At 38.4% G+C, this 22,932-nt stretch overlaps 1 protein-coding gene across 4 annotated transcripts in view; it reads right to left on the bottom strand.

Moving 5' to 3' along the window:
• LOC127444307 (neuroligin-4, X-linked-like) overlaps nt 1-22,932 on the bottom strand; it is a 145,049-nt gene that overhangs the window by 66,544 nt on the left and 55,573 nt on the right. The window lies entirely within an intron of this gene.

A 22,932-nucleotide genomic window follows, 5' to 3' on the forward strand; every position in this document is an offset into this window, starting at 1 on the left:
TGTACTGCATGTTGTCCCAAGACAGGAATCTGAATTCTGATCAAACCTTTTACTTGGGTTTCATCAGTATCTCTGAGTAAAAAGAGCTAGAAATGAAACACTTCAGTAAATAATGATTTCCCAAAGTGCATGAGAAGGATTTTTTTTAGTATTCATGTCATGTGTAAAATAAAATGTGAATTTGCCCTTGACCAGTGGCTGCAGGGAAGAACAGAGGCCTCCATAAATACTCTGGGATTGAAAAGAGAAGAAAAAAGAAAACATATATATCACAGCAGAAAACAACACATTGTCATCCCCAGGATTCCAACAACCTCGGACAGGGCAAAACATGGAGACTGCTTAACCAAGATCAGGGTCAGAGAGAATTAAATCCCCCTGCTGCGAGTCCACACATACACACACATCACCTCAACACAAGCCATCTGTCCTCCAAAAGCATGCCAATCAGATCCATCAGGGTCTCCCAGGTCGCTATCCGCAGGGCAGCTAAACCCACGTGTCCATGCCATCTGACAAATACACTGAGCTCTCTCTTACTAACACCCAATTCTCTGCAAGAGCTGGCGTACTGCAGGGCAGATTCTACCCTCTCTGCACACAGAGAACAGCAAGTCATGACAACTCTAAGAAAGAGTTAGCAGTAGCAGTAGCATGTTAATATGAGTATGACATATTGATAGGATATTGGTTTTGGCAGACTAGATCTGCTATACTGCTGCTGCTGCTGCTGCTGCTGCTACAACTGCAGAGAAATTACAGAGACTTGCTGCTGCTAGAACATACACAGACATACTGATTAAAACATGTGGACATGCTGCTGCTGCACATTTAGAAAAACACAAGACATGATGCATCAAGCATATATGACATGCGGCTGCGCAATTAGATATAAATACAATCCCCCAAAAAAGCAGGGAAGCTGTAAAAAACATAACACAAAAACAACCCCCTAAACAAGCAGATCTACCACCAAGACTTGTGTACTGCTGCTGCTCCAAAGAGCCATGTGCACAGAGTGTAAGCTAGCTAGGTGCCTTAGCCTGCTTAGCCAAATGCCATAATGCTAATGAACTAAATCTCTATGTGTGGCTGGGCCTGCTTGGCCGAAAGGCTTAAACAGTTAATGACCTGGCTTATAATGTGTATCTGGATCAGAAAAGCCCAGTGCTTATTTAAATAGTGACTTAGTCTAGATATGTGTAGAATTTTTAAACTAATTACCTAAGATAGCGATATGTGCCAGTGCCGGATTTGGCTATGGCTTATTTTGATAAAGACCTGCTTCTATGTGTCATGGCCAAAAGCTGACCTTAATGTGCAATCTGATAGAAGAAAAAGCCCCAGCAACCACCTGAGCAAATGACATTTTCAGAGAAATATCTTGCAGCGCGCTGCAGTGAGACCGACTTAATGGCAAACTGAGTAATTTTAAATGTTAGGCAAAGAGAGAGTACGCAAGTTGACTGGCTACCCAATTACACTTCAAAGGACATATCAGCTTACACCTTGTGAGCCGATTGGCTTGACATAACACATGTGAGCAAGCTGATTGGCAAACAGATAACAAGTTCAAAGAACCTGTCAACTTGCGCCATTCAGAGTTTTATGCCTGAACTTAGTCATTTATGCTGTTTTACCTGACTCTTTACTAAAGAACATTATTTAAATGCACTTCAGAAAATGCACTTCTGACAGCTATATACTATGTTGTCATGAAAACATTAATTTCCATCTATTTAGCCACTCTCCGTAAAAGTGTAATTCTGCCTTTGTCCTAATTGTCTGAATGCATTAAAGGAAGTAAACAATTTGATGCCCAGGTAATGTTCACAGTGATGTACAGTACTTTAAGAGTATTTACCCTGTGGTACTCTACCTTAGCCATGCAGCTAATGTCCATTTTAAGGCAAGTCATTCTACTTGGCAGCCATCTTGGGAATGCTCCCAGACAGCTATTTTTTATGGATACAACTGGCATAAAAGTACAGCTCCTATCTTCTTGAATTGGGATAGACCGAAATCTCCAAAATGGTTGGTCAAGATTATGATCAAATAACATATTTAAAATCAGCAGTTAAATGCCAGCGTAAATTGTGCTTCTTTAACTTAGTTCAGTCTAAAAAACAGTATTTTTCTCTATTGGCTCTTTTACATGTGATGTGGGACTTCCTTTTCTACAGCCACCTTATTGGGTATTCCAATTTCTCCCATTTATTTGAATACAAGTGCTCCGTTTCAGGCTAAATATCTCTGATGCAGCCCAGAAGCCAAGCTGACTAATTTCTGTTGTTAGCTAGAGCCACATTGTAAAAATGAATGTTGGATGCTTGGTTTCATGGTTAAATACTCTTAAATTCATGAGATTACACCACCACAACACAAACACACACACATCAGTGACTCTGCACCTGGAGAACATGGACAGAGGGAGTTACATTTTACCCTGTGAAGAAGGCACATTTTTACCAATTGTCATGGCTGTTTTGTTTGACTTATGACTTGTTTGCCTCATCTGTAAAGTTCAGATTTTTCTTGTGGGTCTTGGCCTTTGTAAAAAAAAAAAAAATAATAATAAAAAAAAAAAAAATTCCAGCTCTTGTTGATGAAGAGGATTTGTTTGTGTTTTGACATGGTTATGTATTTGCTTAGTATTGATCCATCCCTAATGTGTCCTCTCCACTCCCCTCCCAGTGCTGCATAAACAGTCTCAATGATACAATAAAGAGTCTTAGCGTCTAAGTACTTTCTACTAAGAACAAACAACTTCAAGGACCTAACTTTGTGCCAGATAAATGAATTAGAAAGAAAATTAGGATAAATTCCATTGCTAATTGTTGCCATCTTATATATTAGTGGATCTGTATTAGGCCATTAAAGTTGCTCTTTAGTTTGATTTTGGTTGAAAAAATAAAACTTGAATTTCTGTGTAAAACAATGTAAAGCCAGCTGTTAATTATCACCCAAATACACAATACAAAATACCTTTGAAGTTTCTGCAGCAAAAGTTCTGGAATGGAGCATCTAAAATGCATCCTTGAGATCAAAGGAAGGCAGTTGACTTGGCAAAATCTGCTGCCCCTACCGTTTCTTTTCACTGATGAACTACAGAAGCTCTGCCATGGCAATCCATGTGTATCTTATTTTCTGTCCGTTGTGCACACAAATCAACAATTAAAGCTTGCGAATGATCCACCGTTTCCCCACAATTGTCTGAATCTGTCTAAATGCATTTATTAAAAACATGTTTTCCACCTCTGTGTGTGTGTGTAAGCATGTGGTACTTTTGCAGCTTAGATGCGGTTTCTATGCAACGTAAAAACAGCTCTAGATTTTAACAATAATATAATTGAAACATAATGCTGTAAGGGGGCTCCCGCTTAGGGTGTATCCCATATTCCAGTGGTAACTATAGTATTTTGGCAGAAACTTTGATAATCATGGTATGTTTTGTAAGGGTCTAGCTTTTAACAACCTCTAATTTAGTTTGCTAGTAGTATGATGTGTTAGCATGTTATGTAACTTAAATATCATCATGCCACATCGTCATACTGGCTATGTCACTGCATGATGAATAATACTTCATGTCAAAGGTGAAGGAGAAAAGCATACATGGTCCTTGGGTTCTCTTGAGCCTTGAGGTAAAGATCACCTGTCTTAATGAGTGCAGCAGACTTTGACATCCATCACCCACACTGACATGAAAGCATTTCCCAGGCATGATGTTTATCTTGTGAGTGAGAGATAGTGGCCTGCAAGGTACAGCAGACTTCATCATGGACCTGTGTGGTTGCCACTAGACTGCTGAGGAATGTTTACTCTCACCCCTGGAAGCATTACATTAAGTGAGATGAGGATGCCTGAAGTTTAAAACTAAATGCTGTTTGGATATTCTTTGTGGGTCTTAAGATTGAGGTTAAAAACTGGATACATCAGATCACTGCTTTATGATTACAAAACAACAATCTATGATTACATGTTGGAGCTGTAGTGAAGCTGTTAGAGCATATGTTCTTGAGCTGTGGTGCCAACATAAGCAATGCAGGTTTAAGTCCAGCTTGCAGTGTATCTCAATCCCCATCTCTCTTCCCAATGATTTCTTGATACTCTCTCTACCCTAGCTTAATATGCCGAGATAACTACAGTTGTGCTCAAAAGTTTGCATACCCTGGCACAAATTGTGAAATTTTGGCATTGATTTTGAAAATATGACTGTTCATGCAAAAAAACTGTCTTTTATTTAAAGATAGTGATCATATGAAGCCATTTATTATCACATAGTTGTTTGGCTCCTTTTTAAATCATAATGGTAACAGAAATCACCCAAATGGCCCTGATCAAAAGTTTACACACCCTTGAATGTTTGGCCTTGTTACAGACACACAAGGTGACACACACAGGTTTAAATGGAAATTAAAGGTTAATTTCCCACACCTGTGCAATTAGTGTCTGTGTATAAATAGTCATTGAGTTTGTTAGCTCTCATGTGGATGCACTGAGCAGGCTAGATACTGAGAAATGGGGAGCAGAAAAGAACTGTCAAAAGACCTGTGTAACAAGGTAATGGAACTTTATAAAGATGGAAAATGATAAAAATATATCCAAAGCCTTGAAAATGCCAGTCAGTACTGTTCAATCACTTATTAAGAAGTGGAAAATTCGAGGATCTCTTGATACCAAGCCAAGGTCAGGTAGACCAAGAAAGATTTCAGCCACAACTGCCAGAAGAATTGTTCAGGATACAAAGAAAAACCCACAGGTAACCTCAGGAGAAATACAGGCTGCTCTGGAAAAAGACGGTGTGGTTGTTTAAGGAGCACAATACAACGATACTTGAACAAAAATTAGCTGCATGGTCGAGTTGCCAGAAAGAAGCCAATGCCACAAAAAAGCCCAGTTATAATATGCCCAACAACACCTTGACACGCCTCACAGCTTCTGGCACACTGTAATTTGGAGTGATGAGACCAAAATAGAGCTTTATGGTCACAACCATAAGCGCTATGTTTGGAGAGGGGTCAACAAGTATTGTGCTCCTTGAAACAACCACACCGTCATGGTTGTGACCATAAAGCTCTATTTTGGTCTCGTCACTCCAAATTACAGTGTGCCAGAAGCTGTGAGGCACTTTCCACTTCTTAATAAGTACTGACTGGCATTTTCAAAGCTTTGGATATATTTATATCCTTTTCCATCTTTATAAAGTTCCATTACCTTGTTACACAGGTCTTTTGACAGTTCTTTTCTGCTCCCCATGGCTCAGTATCTAGCCTGCTCAGTGCATCCACATGAGAGCTAACAAACTCATTGACTATTTATACACAGACACTAATTGCAATTTTAAAAGTCACAGGTGTGGGAAATGAACCTTGAATTGCCATTTAAACCTGTGTGTGTCACCTTGTGTGTCTGTAACAAGGCCAAACATTCAAGGGTATGTAAACTTTTGATCAGGGCCATTTGGGTGATTTCTGTTACCATTATGATTTAAAAAGGAGCCAAACAACTATGTGATAATAAATGGCTTCATATGATCACTATCCTTAAATAAAAGACATGATCAGTCATATTTTCAAAATCAAGGCCAAAATTTCACAATTTCTGCCAGAGTATGCAAACTTTTGAGCACAACTGTATAAGTAAGTCATTTGTAGGTTGACTTTCCAGAAAAGTTTGGGTCACATATCTAACCATTTTATCCATATTGTACATTACCCAAAAAAAAAAAAAAAAAAAAAAGAAATAAAAAAAAGAATAGCATGTATTTGACCAAAATTCCATTATCATCAGCAAACTAGCTAACAGGTATTACAGTGTCAAAATAAGAGTGCCGTCCTCCATGTTTCCTATTCTCTCCAACAACAAAGCCATCAAACATGACACTCGTAATTACAACTTTAGAAGTGGGAAGTAGGATAATTCTGATAGCATGTAAAGGCAGCAAAAGCAGCATCATGTTTGGAATTTACTACTTTAAAACTGATTTTACTTTCTACACCTATCATTGTATTAAACTTCTTAATGACTAAGTCATCAACCATACTGTTTTCAATTAGGTGCACATGCAATATATATATGTTCATCTATAATTCATACAGCAGCATTTTTTTTTTACAAGCCTCAGTCCCTATAGATTAACATACTGTAGATCTGGCTGCTATCAAACAAACCCACTTAATAATGACATGACTGAATTGCAATTAAGATAGCTACAGTAACTACTGTAAACACAATGTTGAGGAAACCGTGTTTTTAGAAATCGCAGGCCAAAAAAGAGATGTTTGTGTACCTTTTCTATTAATAATGGCAACAGTCGCCTGAACGATACCGTCACATTATAAGCCCGAGCCCGACCCGAACTTGAAATTGCTCACTATATTTATAATTTCTTCTCCTAGCAAGTACTGTTGCAATAGGCTCTATTTTATGTAAGCATATAGGCAACATTCGTAACAGTATTGGAACAGTAAATATACCGTTTTAACAAGGCACGACAGCCCCTCAGTACACTAGAGCAGAATGGAAAAAAGCAGTGATTACCGTTTATGCGCTGAAACTTTGCTTGGTGCATAACAATCTGGAATAATAGGAAACAATGCAACAGCCCCTAACTCGTCCGTTTGTGCGTGAGTGAGAGTACGTGCGCGAAACAAGTTCGGTAGGCCTGTTTATTTTTTCATTAATTACAAACCCGACCCGAACTCAAAGTCCAACTTGAAAAAATGACCCGAACCCAGGCAGAAACCCGTCAGGTTCTCGGGTCCCGTCGAGCCTGGGTCGAGTTGAAGACCTCTATGATACAAGCAGGCACAATATATATTACTATGACGTTCATTTGAAAATATGCAAATTCCCATTTATATTAAAGTTAATAGGGGGAATCTAAAGCTATATCACAACAATCACATTTCCTCTTTTTAATTAGCTGAAGTATAAACAGCTTCTCTCCTGTGTGTCTTGCATAAGGGTGGGGACCTTTGTCGATATGATGGGTGAACGATTTGCTGTCTCGCTCAATACCCTCTAGTAGCCGAGAGACATTTATCTTTAATCAGCTTTAATCTTTGTGAAGAATCCATTCCTAAGAAGAGAGATGCAAAAGAACTTTGTGGCTGGCCCTCTGCCTTTCTATGGAAGGAGGAAGCAGGGACCGGGTGAACACTCCAAAGAACTTTAATTGTACCACTTTTCAGTGTACATCAAAATAAACATAACCGTGCTTTTCAGCACACCAACTAAAACACATTCAACACACAACAGCCTTGCTTTTCAGCAGACACATTCTCTCTCTCCCGTCCACCTCTGTCTCCTCTCCTAAAATACTCCCGCTGCTCCTCACTGGAACGTGAGACCGGTGTGGCGCACAGGTGGACTTATCCACTTCACCACTTATCTCCTCTGCCTCGCTCTGAATTTTAATGCTTTGCCTCAATCCATTTTCGGAGAAATCAGAACACCCATAAAATGACATTAATGTAAGACAGAAGCCTGCTAAATGTCAATGTCCAGTTACTGCTGCCTGAAACCTTTCTCAGGGACAAAGATTAAATTTATGCGTGGCATGACTAAACATGTATGGTCTATACATACTAGGGCTGCCCCCGACCAAAGATTTTCCTAGTCGACTAGTCGCACGTTTATGATATTAATTTAATTACTAATATATTTTTGGGGGGAGGGCATCAGAAAATGGTTTGAGTTCCAGGGCTGAGAAATAATGTTGTAAGTAACATTGCTAACACTGTTCTACATTACAGAGAAATACTAAACCATAATAATGAGCCTTTAAAATATAAATTTTATAAGTGCACACACGTAGTGAGCCGCAATGACACCGACAATAACTGTAATGATCCTGAATGTGTCAGAAAAACCAGCAAGGAGACTGTCTGAACATTTTGTTAATTTATAGAGAGAAATGCTCTTTTGGGTTGTGCCGACAGACGATGATCTCGGGGATCGATGATGGTCAGAGTGATCGCCAATAGCTGATGCCTTTGACGATGTCAAGACGATATTTGGCTCATTTTCCCATGTGTTAAATTATTATTATTATTATTATTATTATTATTAGGCTATTATTATCAAATTAATATTACAAATAATTTGCCCGTAGACACACAGACACGCACTTGAAGAAACACTTTATTACATTATTAAGAACAGATGACAGAAAAGCCGGCACATGTATGACAAGCTTATACGGAGGCGTGCAGTCTCATGGAACACACGCATCTAAAAGGTTCTCACTCTTTGTTTCTGTCTTCCGATTTATTTATTTTTATTTTTTTTATTTTTTTTGCAAGAACAGTATCGTCTATGAGTGCTGCAAATGACCTCAGACATCTCATCTCAGGAGGTGTTTTGAGTTCAGTTCACTTTATTTCCACAGAGCAGTTCATTGTGACCACAACTCTGCAGCCTCTCCAACCAAAAACACATTCACCTTGAACCATGATTTATATTTCAGTGATTATTATCATCATTATAATTATTATTTTTACTTTTATAATTGTTTTTACATCTTCATTTGTGCAAGTAATTTTCCGCCTGCATGTTCAGACAGATACTTGCCTGACGGTAAATGGAAAGGTGTGTGTGTGTGTGTGTGTATATATATATATATATATATATATATATATATATATATATATATATATATTATTCTTTTATCACTTCATTATTTGAATTGCTTTTTCATTTCGTTTGGAGTGCAGTTTGAATTTAGAAATGTATTTGATTTAAGTTTTTCATTTTTTAAATAAATTAATTCAATTTTCAATGCAAAATCACAAAAGCAAGTATATTCACAGATCCCTCAGCCCCTTGGTTGCCGATGTAATTGGATATTGCAATATATATATATATATATATATATATATATATATATATATATATATATCGTGAAGGAGGGAACAAAAATGAATTTATTCACACACATGATGTATTTTCCCAGATAACGAAATACCCGACCAGTAGAGAATGCATAGATGAAGTAGGTTCTTTGCCAGAGAGATGTTGACAACTGTTGTAACACAAATTTTAACTGCACTTATTTTTTTTCCAGTTTCATTTGAATTTTAGTTAAAATTAAAAAAAAAAAAAAATTAAGTTCTAAGTTTGAAATCAAGGTGTCTTGCTTTATTGTGTAGGCTTAACCCTAACCCTGCTTAATGAAAATTACCCCATAGTCCCACCTAGCGTCCAACCAGCACTAATACTGGTGTTCGTCGTTTTTATGTGGTTTTTTCTGCGACCAACCGACCAATCAAAACTTGGTCGACCAAGACTCTTCTCATTGACTAACCTTTGGTGACTATCAGGGGGCAGCCCTAATACATACTGTAATTATTATTTATTTTTATTTTTTTTCAAGGCTATTGCAGCAGGTAACATGAATAAAACCCTTTGACTGGTATAAAATCTTCTTTTGAATGTGATGTTCAAATACAACATTACATTTCCATTTATGCTTTTGGCAGATGCTTTTATCCAAAGCAACTTACAGATTATTCAGTGTACAGTATTCATTTTGTATATGTGTGTGTGTTCCCTGGAATCGAACCTATATGACCTTGGCATAGTGCCATGCTCTTCCAGTTTACATCAGACAAATGTTATAAAATCTAGCTAGAGAGCAAAAGATTTGTGACACAGAGGATTTAGATCCTGCTCTCTTTCAGCTTGAGTTGTTGGAAACCTTCACATTTTACTATATTCAGATTTTTCTTTCTTTATCTAAGATATGCAATGGATGGACGGCATCTGCTCTGACAGGTTTCGTTTCAGCTCATCGGGCAGATACCTGCTTCAGTGAACAGCTTGGTATCAACTGTAATTCAAGCATTCATTCTAAAGGATCAACACAGTGCCCTTGGCCTAAAAAACAACCAGCAGATGGATTAACTAAAGACTGTGCTGAACTGAGTTATAGTGTAAACCCAAGCATTGTCCATGTGAAAGAAATCTCATAGTTTCTAAATTAGATCTCTTGTCTTTCATCACAGCATGGTGGATGGAAATGTGTTCATGTGTATCTTTTGGATGAAGCCGAAAATAGGGAAAGACATGCCAATACAGGATTTCTTTAGTCCTAAACAGCATCCTGAGGACAGCTGTGTCAGAGAATCAGCTCACACGTACAATTACAGACAGTCATAAGCATTCATTTAACACATGGTTTTTGGTACAACTCTAATATAAAATACTCAATCAAGATTTATTTTTGAGTACAATGATTTGAATAAATTCGAGTCCTAAATGAACTTTTAAGCATAGTTTTTAAACATTCATAACGTCTTCGATCTGCCACCTGCAAAATACAGTAAGCAACATCTACAGACAGGTGTGCACAATTACACAGAACACCAAATCACTAAATTAAGAGGCTTTTTTTTTTCTTTTCTTTTTTTCTCTGTTCATTCAGTAACCTCAGAACCACTCTATAATCTGTAATGTGAAGTTTAATATCACTGAATTGCACATATAGTTGAAGTAAATTTGGTATATCAGGAGCGTATAATGTATGCACTGCTCATGATGACATTCTGAATATCGACTTAAAGTTTAGGTCCTAATCGGATTCAAGCTTGTGTAATTAAAATCGTACTCAGCAGGGATCAACCAGTAATTAGTGTCAAGTCATTAATGTTCTTTTATATGTCTGTTAACAGCATATTTAAAACCTTATTCATGGATTATAATCAGACCACACCATCAAAAGAGTAGGCCTATGCAAACATTTGAATTAGCAACAAAAATAAATAAATAAAAACAAAACACAAGGTGGGGCAGGAAATTAATAAGAATAAATAAAGGGTCAACATTATAATTATGATGACAAGGGTTTTAAGACAAGTGATGTCAAAGAGGAAAACCATGACAATCTTTCTAATTAGAGATTGATAAAAACAGTGTTTTTGTTTGTTACTGTATATAAAAAATAAGTAAATTCATATGTCAAATAAGACATTCACACATATTAAAACATGAAAACTTCATATCTTCTATACCTCAGTACATCTCTGTTATTGCATTTTAATTGAACCTGCATTAAATCAAACCAATAGACTAATGAGAAGAAAAAACAATCTGCCCATTTAATTTAATAAATCTTCACTATGTTACAATAGTAAACTCATACACTCAAAATCCTCCAAAATGGTTAAATATTTCTCCTTTTTGAAGTCTTCTCCTGTGTTTTATTTTTTAGATGTACCAGATTCTATTCAATTTACATGGCAATATTACAGTGGTAATTTTTAAAGTAAAAAAATCATATGTCATCCAGTCACAATGTTCCTGTGCATTCATTAGAAATCCCCATCGCTCTCTACATTGCATATGTTCAGTTAATGGCATGATCACATGACCATACAGTAGCCAAGTCCAGCTGAGCCCAGCTCATTTTCCCTCTACCTTCATTTCCATAACACCTTTTTCCAGATGTGATAATTTCTCAATAAGAACATTTAAGTAATGTCCTTTGACAGCCGCTTAAGTGACTGGACTGGATAAAGAGAATAACCTTTTATGTAAAAGTGGTAGCCATTTAAAACTACACAAGATATCCTGTGGAAAGATGAGGCTCTTTACACATCCTGGTCCTCATTCAAATATAAATGAAGTGAGAAGTTAGAAGTTTGGGAACAAAGAAAAGACAAAAATGAGCCAAAGATGGTGTGAAGTGTTGCATTTTGGTTTTACAGTAATCAAATCACTAAGCTTTTGCTGTCATGGGGAGGTAAAATGAGAAATATTGTGCAACTGTACATTTGGCACTACATCTCTGTGTTGCTATTGTCCCTCCTTCTCTGGGAAAACAAAGAGTATCTTTTTTCACATAACCAGCCAAATGCAGTTTATTTAACACTTGGCACACTTTGGTAGCTATTAGCACTGCTTGTTTGGCAAGCTTTTTAAGATCTGTGCTTGATAAATTCACATTGTTTTACAGGTATATATTGAAAAGAAATTGAGGAAAAGCAATTCTCATAACCAGACATGCACAGATATTGAGGATTGTCTCTGTTTTCTGGCTCAAGTAAAGCTAGAAAAGTTTAAGGATTAGCATTACAACCCTGCTGAGCAGAGCAACACCACTGCCAAGACAGTAACATTTTCATCATTGCAAGGGCACAAATTCAGAATTGCTTTTCCTTCAGTCAAATAGTTTCTGCTCCCTTCCCTTGCTGTTGCTGTCATGCACTACATTTTCTGCATACTGATGTAGATGTGTACCGAGCCAGAGCCAGAGCCATAAAACCCTGTATGTATTGATATTGGGGTGGTTACTGATGACAGCATCAGGCATGATGCACTACATAATATCTGACAAGATGATCTGAACTGTGTTACATTTAGTTTCCTGTTGCTGGTCCTTTCACAGTAAGTTGAAATCCTGTCACCCTGTTTCCTAAGTCTCTTTCATGTTCTATTTATCTGTCAGTTTTATAACACCTAAAGCACTGCTTTATAGTTAGAAGCCTAACATAATGTTTACATACTCTGAGCATTTATATAAATTCTTCCGCTGTATTAGTTTATTTACCTCTATAACTGGAGGTTAGTGTTACCATGATGTGTATCTTTGAGTGCACTGTTCATATATATATATTAAAATTAGCCAACATTTAAATTAGAAACCTAATTTGCGTCCATTCCAATTACATCAATTGGCCTTCTGTTTAATATTGTGGCGTAATAGCATTGGGAAACCATAAGAGGGTGATATTACATTTACTGAAGCCGGGTCGCGGGAAGGAAAAGCACCGGAATCACACATAGACGACGAGTTGATGCAGCGCAGCAGAAGACAGTCCGAAGTTAAGAAGGTTTTTGTACTTCAAGAATTAACAAAGTGACATTGATGAGTTTGCAGGTTACTGTATGAAGCTGGTGTAACTGTGCAAACTGAACGATTAGAAATTGCAATGTTTATTATGCAATTTCTCTGTATGTAGCCTTGAATAGGTCTTTCATTCAAGCTGTCAAACCACAAAATTACATACTTGAAACTGAAAATACACTACACTGTGTAGGCTATATGAAAAATACTTTCATATATAAATAAACAATATATCATCCAGTGATGGCTAGAGTAAATAATATTTGTCCTTTGATAATGATTTGGGTCGAATTTAATGGAAAACATGCACTCAAAGTTGCGCTCAGTGGCACTGCAGAATCTTGACGGTATGTGTGTACCTCTGTAGAAAATAATTGTTACTTGGGATGCACCGATATGGAATTTCTGGGCCGATACCGACAATTCACAGGTCACTGTGGCTAATACCAATAAGCAATACAATATTTTAAGCTTTATTTTTTTATCTTTTAACCTGGAACTGCTAGCTAATTCATTAAAAGCTATTCATTTGAAAAACAGGTGTAATTTAAAAGTTTGGAAACTCTTAATTGCTGCAATTTAAGGTTCACCATGAATCTTGCAGATGCATGCTGATTTGAATGAGAGATCATTGACAATACACTTGCATATATTTTGGTGCCCATATATGAGTCTTTATGGTAATCCTGATGAATTGCTCCTTAGAGACAGAATAATGAACTTCTAAGAGATGTAGTAATCCATTAAACCAAAATGAGGTGATGAACAACATGTAACAAACATTAAACAACAAACCACACAATACAAGCCTCTAGTCTGTGTACATGGTGTAATATTTATGCTAGCGCTGGTTTGTGTGTGTTATGTATGTGCGTAATGTGGTGCGTAATGCGTATCTCATTCAAAGACGCTTATTAAAGCGCTCATTTGTGGCAGTTTCATTGTAGAACTTATGAAATGTGATCACAATCATAATGTAAATAGATAAAACCATCATACATATCGAATATTGATCGAGTTATAACTTTAGAAAAGTCTCAACTTGTAAAATACAACAAGCATATTAGTTTCAGTCACAAACTAGTGTTTTTAGCCATCAAGTCGCTCTGTGAGGATTACACTGTGGTAAAGTTGGTTTCATATTCACACATTCTGACTTCTTTTGTCAGTAGTTTTCTAAAATGGATGCAATATGATCATTGTTTGTAAATTATAATAACTGGCATGTATGACGATCAGATAAAACTAATTTAATCAAACAAAATACGGGATCATCGATTTTGTCATATTTTCTCTGAATCTCCACCGAACGTGTGTTAGAGATGTTAGGGACCGTCTATAAAGTGTGCAATTTTCTTTATTTGTTTGCAACCAGTATGTGATGAAACCAACTTCATTTGATTATGGACGCTGATCAGCTTGTGTTATTATTTCTTTATCGTATGCCTTTTTTGTACTGACAATCGGTACATATCTTGTCTTGTAACATACGTATACTGTTTATATTAAAACATGTTTTTCATGCAACATTAATGCACTTTTTGTTTATTTCAACCATTGTATTACTAGTTGAGTGGATAATGGCTACTGATACTAATATTTAAAAAAAAACATTTCACCTCATTATACTCCTCAAAATGTTTGTATATTTAAACAAACTTTTGTATAATTATAATTTCAATACTTTTTAAGTGGTTAGACAGTGTTGAAAAAGACTATACATTCTGAAACACCTTTTAAAGGACACAGTACACCTTTTGTCAACTGTGTCTGTTAAGATACAATGACATTTTGAACATTTTACTAGAGAATGGTCACTTTGAATGATTAAAAAGAATTAACAAATTATTAATATTTCCTTCAGAGCATAACTTTTATTTTGCACCAGTCACCCCGAAATTTCAATACCTTTTTAATGGTTGGACACAGTTCTTCAAAACAAATTAAACAATTTTAAGGACCTTCCACAGGATATATTACACACTTTAGTTTGGTAATTGCAATGTCTACTAGGCACCGCAGAGTTTTCCAATGATGTACTATTAAGAGTTTAATACTTTCTAAATGGTTGAACCAATTACTCTAAAACAAGCTGGAAAACCTGCTGGGTAACCTAAAGGACATGCAACATCTCTTCAATAAAATTGAGCTGTAGTATTACCCTTGGGGTAAACTTAAGGTATTCAAACTTGTTTTTAAGCAATCTGTTCCTCCTTTCAAAATCTATTGAACTGTATAGTGTCATTAAGAAAGTCAACACTACGCAATGCTTCTAGACACTGAAAATCTCAGGCAGAAATTTTGAAATGAAGAGATGTATCATGTGTTGCAGGTTGCTCAAAAGGTTTTCCCATGTGTTTTGGAACAATCTGATGATTCATGATAATAAAACTACTGAGATCTGTATCTTGCCCTAATAAAATGTCAAAAGACTTTAGCAGATATTACAATGGCTCAACTATGATGTGATGTATATCCTTTAGAAGGTGTATGATCATGTCAATTTGTGCAACTACTAAAAAGTAATTGGAATTGTAAAATGAAAATGTAGAATGCCCTCCATCCATCCATCTATCCATTTTTTATAGCTGCTTGTCCTATGCAGGGTCGTGGGTAGTGCTGGAGCCTATATGAGCTGTCTCAGGCCGAAGGCAGGGAAACACCCTGGACAGATGGCCAGTCCATCACAGGGTTAACACACAAAGACATACACATTTACACTCACAGGCAATTTAGAGTCTCCAATTCACTTACCCGGAGGAAACCCACAGGAATATGGGGAACAGAGAGCACAGAGAAAGAGAGCCGGGACTTGAACCTAGAACTGAGCCAACATGCCGCCCTCAGGATCAAATTTAGTTTGCAGTTATTCCAAACTGTTTCATAGCAATTTGTTCATTGACTCAAAACCTATAGAATCTTGTATGATATTTCATCCAAAAGTTCAAACAATTGAGCAGAATTACCATGCACTGGCACATGGTAGAAATGTGCACATCCAGCACCACACACATGGACAGTGCATACATGTCTTGATTAAAATGAACATCACTCATTTTAAGCTCGTGTGAAACCTTAAAGTTTTTAAAATGTAGTATATTAAGTAGGGTCTATGTATGGATTTCCAGCTTGTTTTAGAATAATCTGTGCCACCGTGTAAAATTTATTGAGCTCTTTATGTTGCCGCAATAGGAAGTCAACAGAAATTAGTACAGTTGACAATGGAAAAACTGTAAAGTGTAGTGTGACTTTAAGAGAGTGCTTAGTAATGTTATTGTTAATGCTGTTTTGGAGCGATCTTTACCACTACTTAAAAAGGTATTGAAATTTGTGATGCAACTACAGATGTTACATGTCCTGTAAATTTCATATAAGGCTTGTAAAGTCATTTTAGAGAAATGTACTCTACATTCAAAAACTACTGAGCCCTAAATGTTGTCACATTAAAAGTCAAAATACTTTTATTATTACAACGCACAGGCGTGCGGCAGAATCGTGCACTTTCAGCTCCATGCACATGCACAGCGACTGTCGTAAAGGCACAGACATGTCTTTATAAAACTTAACATCTCTAACGTTTGGCTATGGTGAAACTTTTAGCTGTAGTATATGCAGCTGAGTACAAGTAATAAATTCCAGCATTTATTAAAACTATCTGTTCCACCATGTTAAATCTATTGAGCTCAATATGTTGCTGTATTACAAAGTCAACAGAACTCAGTAGATATGACAATACCCAAACTGAGGTTTAGTATGTCTTTTAGAGGGTACTTTATATTGTCAAAGTTGTTTAAGGGCAATCTGTTCAACCACTAAAAAGGTATTGAAATTGTAAGGTGAAACTGTAGCATGTCCTTTAGTTTGCACAAAAGTTTTTACAAATTGTTTTTAAGCAATTCATTTATCCACTCAAAACCTATTGAAACTGGTGTGTTATTTAATCCAAAAGTCCCCCCCAAAAAAGGGCAAATCCATCATGCACTGGCACATGGTGGAAATGTGTGCACTATGCACATGGACAGTGAATATTTGTCTTGATTAAAATTAACATCACTATGAAGCTCTGGTAACTTTAAAATATTTGGTTCGTGTATGGATTTCCACCTTGTTTTAGAACAATCTGTTCTACTTTGTAGAATCTATAGAGCTCTACAGTATATGTTGCTGCATTAGAAAGTCAAAGGAACAAAATGGATTTGACAAAAGCCAGATTCTGAGGTGTAGTATGTTCTTTAGAGGGTGCTTGATAATCTTGAAGTTGTTTTGGGGTGATCTGTGCAAGCACAGAAAAGGTATTGACATTTTTAGGTGAAAGTTGCCATACAAAAAGTTGATGCAAGAGGGTGCGTAACATTTACCAACACTTACCAATATTTGACCATTCAGTTCAAATAGTGGTAAGTTATTTAAGTTTTTAATGGAAAATAAACATTACCAAAATTAAACCAAGGTGGAAAACCAAAACCCGCCAAGGTTGGAGCGCTGCAAGCTTTAATATGTCCTGTGAGATATAGATTAGGTTCCCTATCTGTCACTCACTCGACATTGTGTCGATGTAGTGACACTAGGGGTCACTCTTGGGAGCCCCAAACACCTCTGATTTTGAAAAAAGGCCAATGGGAATTGGCGAGTGGAATTTGCATGCCACTCCCCCGGACATACAGGTATAAAAGGAGCTGGCTCGCAACCACTCATTCCGATTTTCTCTTCGGAGCTGAGCGGTTGTGTTCAGCGAGCTGAATTACTCTGCTGATCCATTCACCTCGAAAAGCTGTTGGATTTAAGAGTGGGCTGTCCAGTCTGATGCTGAGGACTCGACTGGGCTCCCACCTTCAGGTGTGGTCGCCCAGTCGCAGCCTGACGTGAAGTTGGCAGCCATGCTTGCCTGGGCTGTTGCCCCTCTCCACCTTGAAGGTGTATGTAGCCGCCATTTCGGCACATCACGATGCAGTAGATGGTAAGTATTTGGGGAAGCACGACTTGATCATCAGGTTCCTGAGAGGCGCTAGGAGGTTGAGTCCCTCCAGACCGTGCCTCATCCCCTCGTGGGACCTCTCTGTAGTCCTTCGGGGTCTACGGGGAGCTCCCTTCGAGCCCCTGGAGTCAGTTGAGCTTAAGGCACTTTCTTTGAAGACTGCCCTCCTGACTGCGCTCACTTCCATCAAGAGGGTAGGGGACCTTCAGGCGTTCTCTGTCAGCGAAACGTGCCTGGAGTTCGGTCCGGGCTACACTCACGTGATCCTGAGACCCCGACTGGGCAATGTGCCCAAGGTTCCCACAACCCCATTTAGGGATCAAGTGGTGAACCTTCAAACACTGCCCCAGGAGGAGGCAGACCCAGCCTTGGCATTGCTGTGTCTGGTGAGTGCTTTACGCATCTATTTGGATCGCACGCAGAGCATTAGATGTTCCGAGCAGCTCTTTGTCTGCTTTGGCGGACAGCGGAAAGGGAGCGCTGTCTCCAAACAGAGGATTTCACATTGGGTCATTGACGCCATCGTGATGGCTTATCACGCTCAGGATGTGCCACCCCCTGTGGGGCTACGAGCCCACTCAACTAGGTGTGTGGTGGCCTCCTGGGCCCTGACCAATGGTGCCTCTTTGGCAGACATCTGCAGTGCAGTGGGCTGGGCAACACCTAACACCTTTGCGAGGTTCTACAATCTTCAGGTTGAGCCGGTCTCGTCCCTTATATTGTCAAGTTCCGGGACAGCTGACCGGGTGTACCACTTGCGCATAGCACCTTTCCCCTCCCCTGAGGTGAAGACGTTTGCTTTTGACTCCCAGTTGTGTTCACAAGTTGTGATCCCTGGATGACTTTCCTCCTTAGCTCTGTGGCAGACAAATTTGCGGAGAAACTCGCTGCCGCCCCAGTACATGTGCTAACTAAACCATGTACTGGGGTAGGTGCTCCACATGCACTGGTTCTCCATAGGTGACCCCATGTGATATATCTTCTGCTAAATCATTTCCCTGTAGGTAAACTGCATCTTCCTTGGGCAGAGGTTTCTCTGCCCCCGGTCACCATGTTTGTAGAGCTCTTCCCCCTTTTGGTAGGACCTACCACGGGACTTCTCCACATGACATACTTCCGACAAGACTCGGTAAGACCATGTGATGTATTTCCCCTCAAAATACCCCCCCCCTCCGGGCGGGGTGTGGTCTCTGTGGTGTCTTCCCCTTGGGAGTGACATCCCCCCGACGTAGACACTTATGGCCCCCAGCCGGTAAACAAAATTCCAATCTTTTTGAGGAGAAAAAGAGGAAAAGAGGCCACGGCTGGGCTAGCCTGTCCCTATTTGTTGGGCAAGTCGACTTGTATATAAAGGACAAATAAAGGACTGTTCGATGCTCATAAGAGCATTGGGGGAGGTTACGTGAAAGCCTGGTGCCCTGGCTACGAGGTACACAGCGGTCTGCCCGTCTCGCACCACTAGTCCACGTAACACAGTTCAGCTTATTGTGGCGTTTTGTATAGGGATGCCTAGTGTCACTACATTGACACAACGTCGAGTGAGTGACAGATAGGGAATGTCCCGGTCACTTTCGTAACCTCCATTCCCTGATGGAGGGAATGAGACATTGTGTCCCTCTTGCCACTATACTGAACTACCTGCGGAAATGGCTGGGACCTTGTCTCGGCTCCTCAGCACAAAACCTGAATGAGTGGTTGCGAGCCAGCTCCTTTTGTACCCGTATGTCCGGGGGAGTGGCATGCAAATTCCACTCGCCAATTCCCATTGGCCTTTTGTCAAAATCAGAGGTGTTCGGTGCTCCCAAGAGTGACCCCTAGTGTCACTATATCGACACAACGTCTCATTCCCTCCATCAGGTAACGGAGATTACGAAAGTAACCAGGACGTTTTCCAATTTATTTAAGAGTAATCTTGTCAACCAAAAAATAGCTATACTCCACATTAATTACGATACATATATTTAAAAAAAAAACAACTCATAAACCTGCCTTATTAAAAAGGCAACAGAACTCAGCAGGCTGTACAACTGCACAAACTTTGTATATCACATGAATTTGGACAGTTATTCAGATGTGGTTTTCATTTGCTCTATAATGATTGACATGGATAAACATATGCAGAACAAAAGTTAAATTTACATCAAGAGATATTTTTTTTTAAATGTATTTATATATATTTTTAAAGATGTTCTACAACTTGTTGTGGAACCCTAACAGACCAAGTCAAGCAAAGATGTTCAGCTCAGAAGCTGGGGCCGGTTGACTTAAAATATAATCTGTAATTTATAGATGGTCCCTTAGAGATCATTGTCCCATAAAGATCAATGCTTTTGTCCACTTTAAAAAAAAAACATTGATTTCAAGAGAAAATAGCATTGTTGCCCATGCCATACCTGGCAATATTAATAATTTACTGATACCATCTTTTTGCACCCACCGTTAGAAAGCTATTGAGAGAAGAAATCCAAATATGTGAGTATGAAACCAACTTTACAGCAGTGAGGTTTTATGCACCATATTACATTGTGTTCAGGCTTGTTTTAATTGTGATCCTTTGCTGTAAATAACGATATGATATTTTTCATATTCTGTTTGTTTCATGAAATAATAAGCGATAATGATTACATACAAACATGCTTTTGTCGCATTTTCTTCATGAAACACAAACAGATGGCATGTCGTTACTTACAGCAGATAATCTCGAATAAAACCAGCTCCAAAATAACATAACACGGTTGAAATAATCCTCACAGAGAGACACAAGATTGGTTTGCAACACCAGTCTGGCTCTAACTGGCACACACTGTGTAAGAGCACGCACACACTGCTGCTTGAGGCTGCCCGAGTGCCTGCCTGAAGGAAAGAAGCCACAGGCAATCAGAGATTCTCAGCCGCAAGCAAATAAACTATAACAAATTATCTGCAAAAATATCGGCGATAATTCTATTATCAGCACGATAATAATATTTTAATTTTCCTGGTTATCGGCCAGTAATATATTGGCCGCCGATATAGTATCATGCATCCCTAATTATTACGAATTTTGGAACATGTCATGTCATCTGCCAGATGCATCCGGTGCAGTACCCCCTTTAACCCTACCGCTTTCACTTTACCAAAGTTGAGTTAAGAAATATGTTTGAAAAGACGGCGCGACTGTACACGGAGAGCGTGAAATGTGTTTTTTGGCTAAGTTTTATATTATAGAGACTGTATAGATAACGCTTTTGAAACCACACTACTGGATGTTTGACCACCTAAACAAACCTATCGGTTTATGGGAAAAGAATCCAAAAACAAAAGAAAATCATTTTTTGTAACTAGCTGGATGTAGTTTGCAGGCAGGGCCTTTGCTGGCCAAATTGATGCTCCGCGATCGTCTCACTGTGGCGAGGCGCGCTGTGAAAGTGCAAGCGCGAGGCAATCGTCTGTGTTCCGCGACTGCTATCAGGTCCTTGAATAACGTATAACTTGTGAGTAAGGGCAGCAGGTGGAGTTTCTGCTGCCCCACTATGGTAAAATGGTGCCCCCCCCCAGGGAGTTGGTGCAATACGCAGAATTAGGGAGCGGCGGTACTGCTTGCATGTAAGAGCCACGAGTTCCAATGCACTTAAACCAATAACAGTGAACGAACTGATGCAAATAAAACAATTAAGCTTCCCTAAATTGCTCGTGTCAAGGTCATGTTGTTGCTTGTTACATGTCTTTCCCCCTTATGTCTCATTATCTTTCTTCCTCTTGAATTTTTCTTTTGATCTCTCTCGATGCAATTGTAATTTCAAGATTTAATGCGCTATGCAATCACATTCCGTGTCACTGCTACACCACAGTTCAAAACAAAAACAAGCAGTATAAACAACACATCAGCATCTGCACGAGTGCAGGGCAAAGACTTCCGCACTCCCCTGGCAAAGCAGCACAAAATGGCATAAGCATGACTGTATACAGGCCCTGAACCAGCCGGAGTGACATCAGCCAGATCCATATTAACCCTTTGTCCTCCTGTGCCCCAACACACTGGATCCCTGAGTGACAAGCTGTCATCCATAGCACTTCAGACAGTGTTCATAGGATTAACCAATCAACACATTGAGGTCTCCTTTTCTCACAGGGACCAGACCATCTGGAGTTATGAAGAAAACAAGGCCAGATCTCTCCAGTACATCTGGTTCATGAAGAAGTTCCACTCTGAGGTCAAATTGAGCTCCATCATTTCTCTGTGGAGATATGATGGTGCTAGACAGTGCATATCTGAGATAGGAGTTAGATGACAGGAGGAGGTATGTTTTCTGATAGCTGCAGGTCTGTAAACATGGCTGCACTACAGTGGCAAAACACAGTAACTACGTCAACACCAAACCTGAGAAAAATAGCTTTCTGATTTTATAGCCAAATGAGTTGTTCATACATACTTGGTAATGTACTGATTAGATGCACGTGAAGTAATTGTTATACCTAAACACAGTGACAAATGATTTGATGCATGACCCCAAAAATAAAGATACTTTGGTCTGCCTTTGTCTTACCTCAAATAAATGTACATTTGCATTGGTTCTAGTGTGGATTTTGCAGTTTTAGCTCTCTATTTTCTAGAATCTGACTGAGCATAGTTGAGCCAAACTAGTCACAGGACAGATCATAGTCTAAGAAACCCAATTAAGAAACCCCAAGAAACCTGATTACAGTCTTAAATGAATCTTACAGATTTTTGCACAGCAGGATTTACTTTTTTTTTTTTTATTTTTTTTTTTATGCAGTTCCTGATATTTATTGTCTGTGTCTGTTGTCAGTTATGTATACAGTTCTTCATCATCTGTATATCTGTGAGATATAAACACTTAAAAATATACTGTGTGTACTTGTGGATGAAAAATAAATCAATGCATTTAGACTATATCAATTTAAGCCAAACATTTCTGAAAAGTAAGTTTGTTGAAGGAAGTAGGAATTATAAAGTAAATAGTATCTTGATGCTCTGATCTTTTGTTAGCTTTTGAACTATGTATATTTATTTTTTTCCTTTCCACATATAGATGAAACGTGATTAAAGAAAAATTTCTCCACCCATTATAACATTGGCCTAAAAAGTATTCTGACAATGGTGACCTTT

This window comes from Myxocyprinus asiaticus, chromosome 7, assembly GCF_019703515.2.
Source record: "Myxocyprinus asiaticus isolate MX2 ecotype Aquarium Trade chromosome 7, UBuf_Myxa_2, whole genome shotgun sequence".
NCBI classification, from domain to species: domain Eukaryota; kingdom Metazoa; phylum Chordata; class Actinopteri; order Cypriniformes; family Catostomidae; genus Myxocyprinus; species Myxocyprinus asiaticus.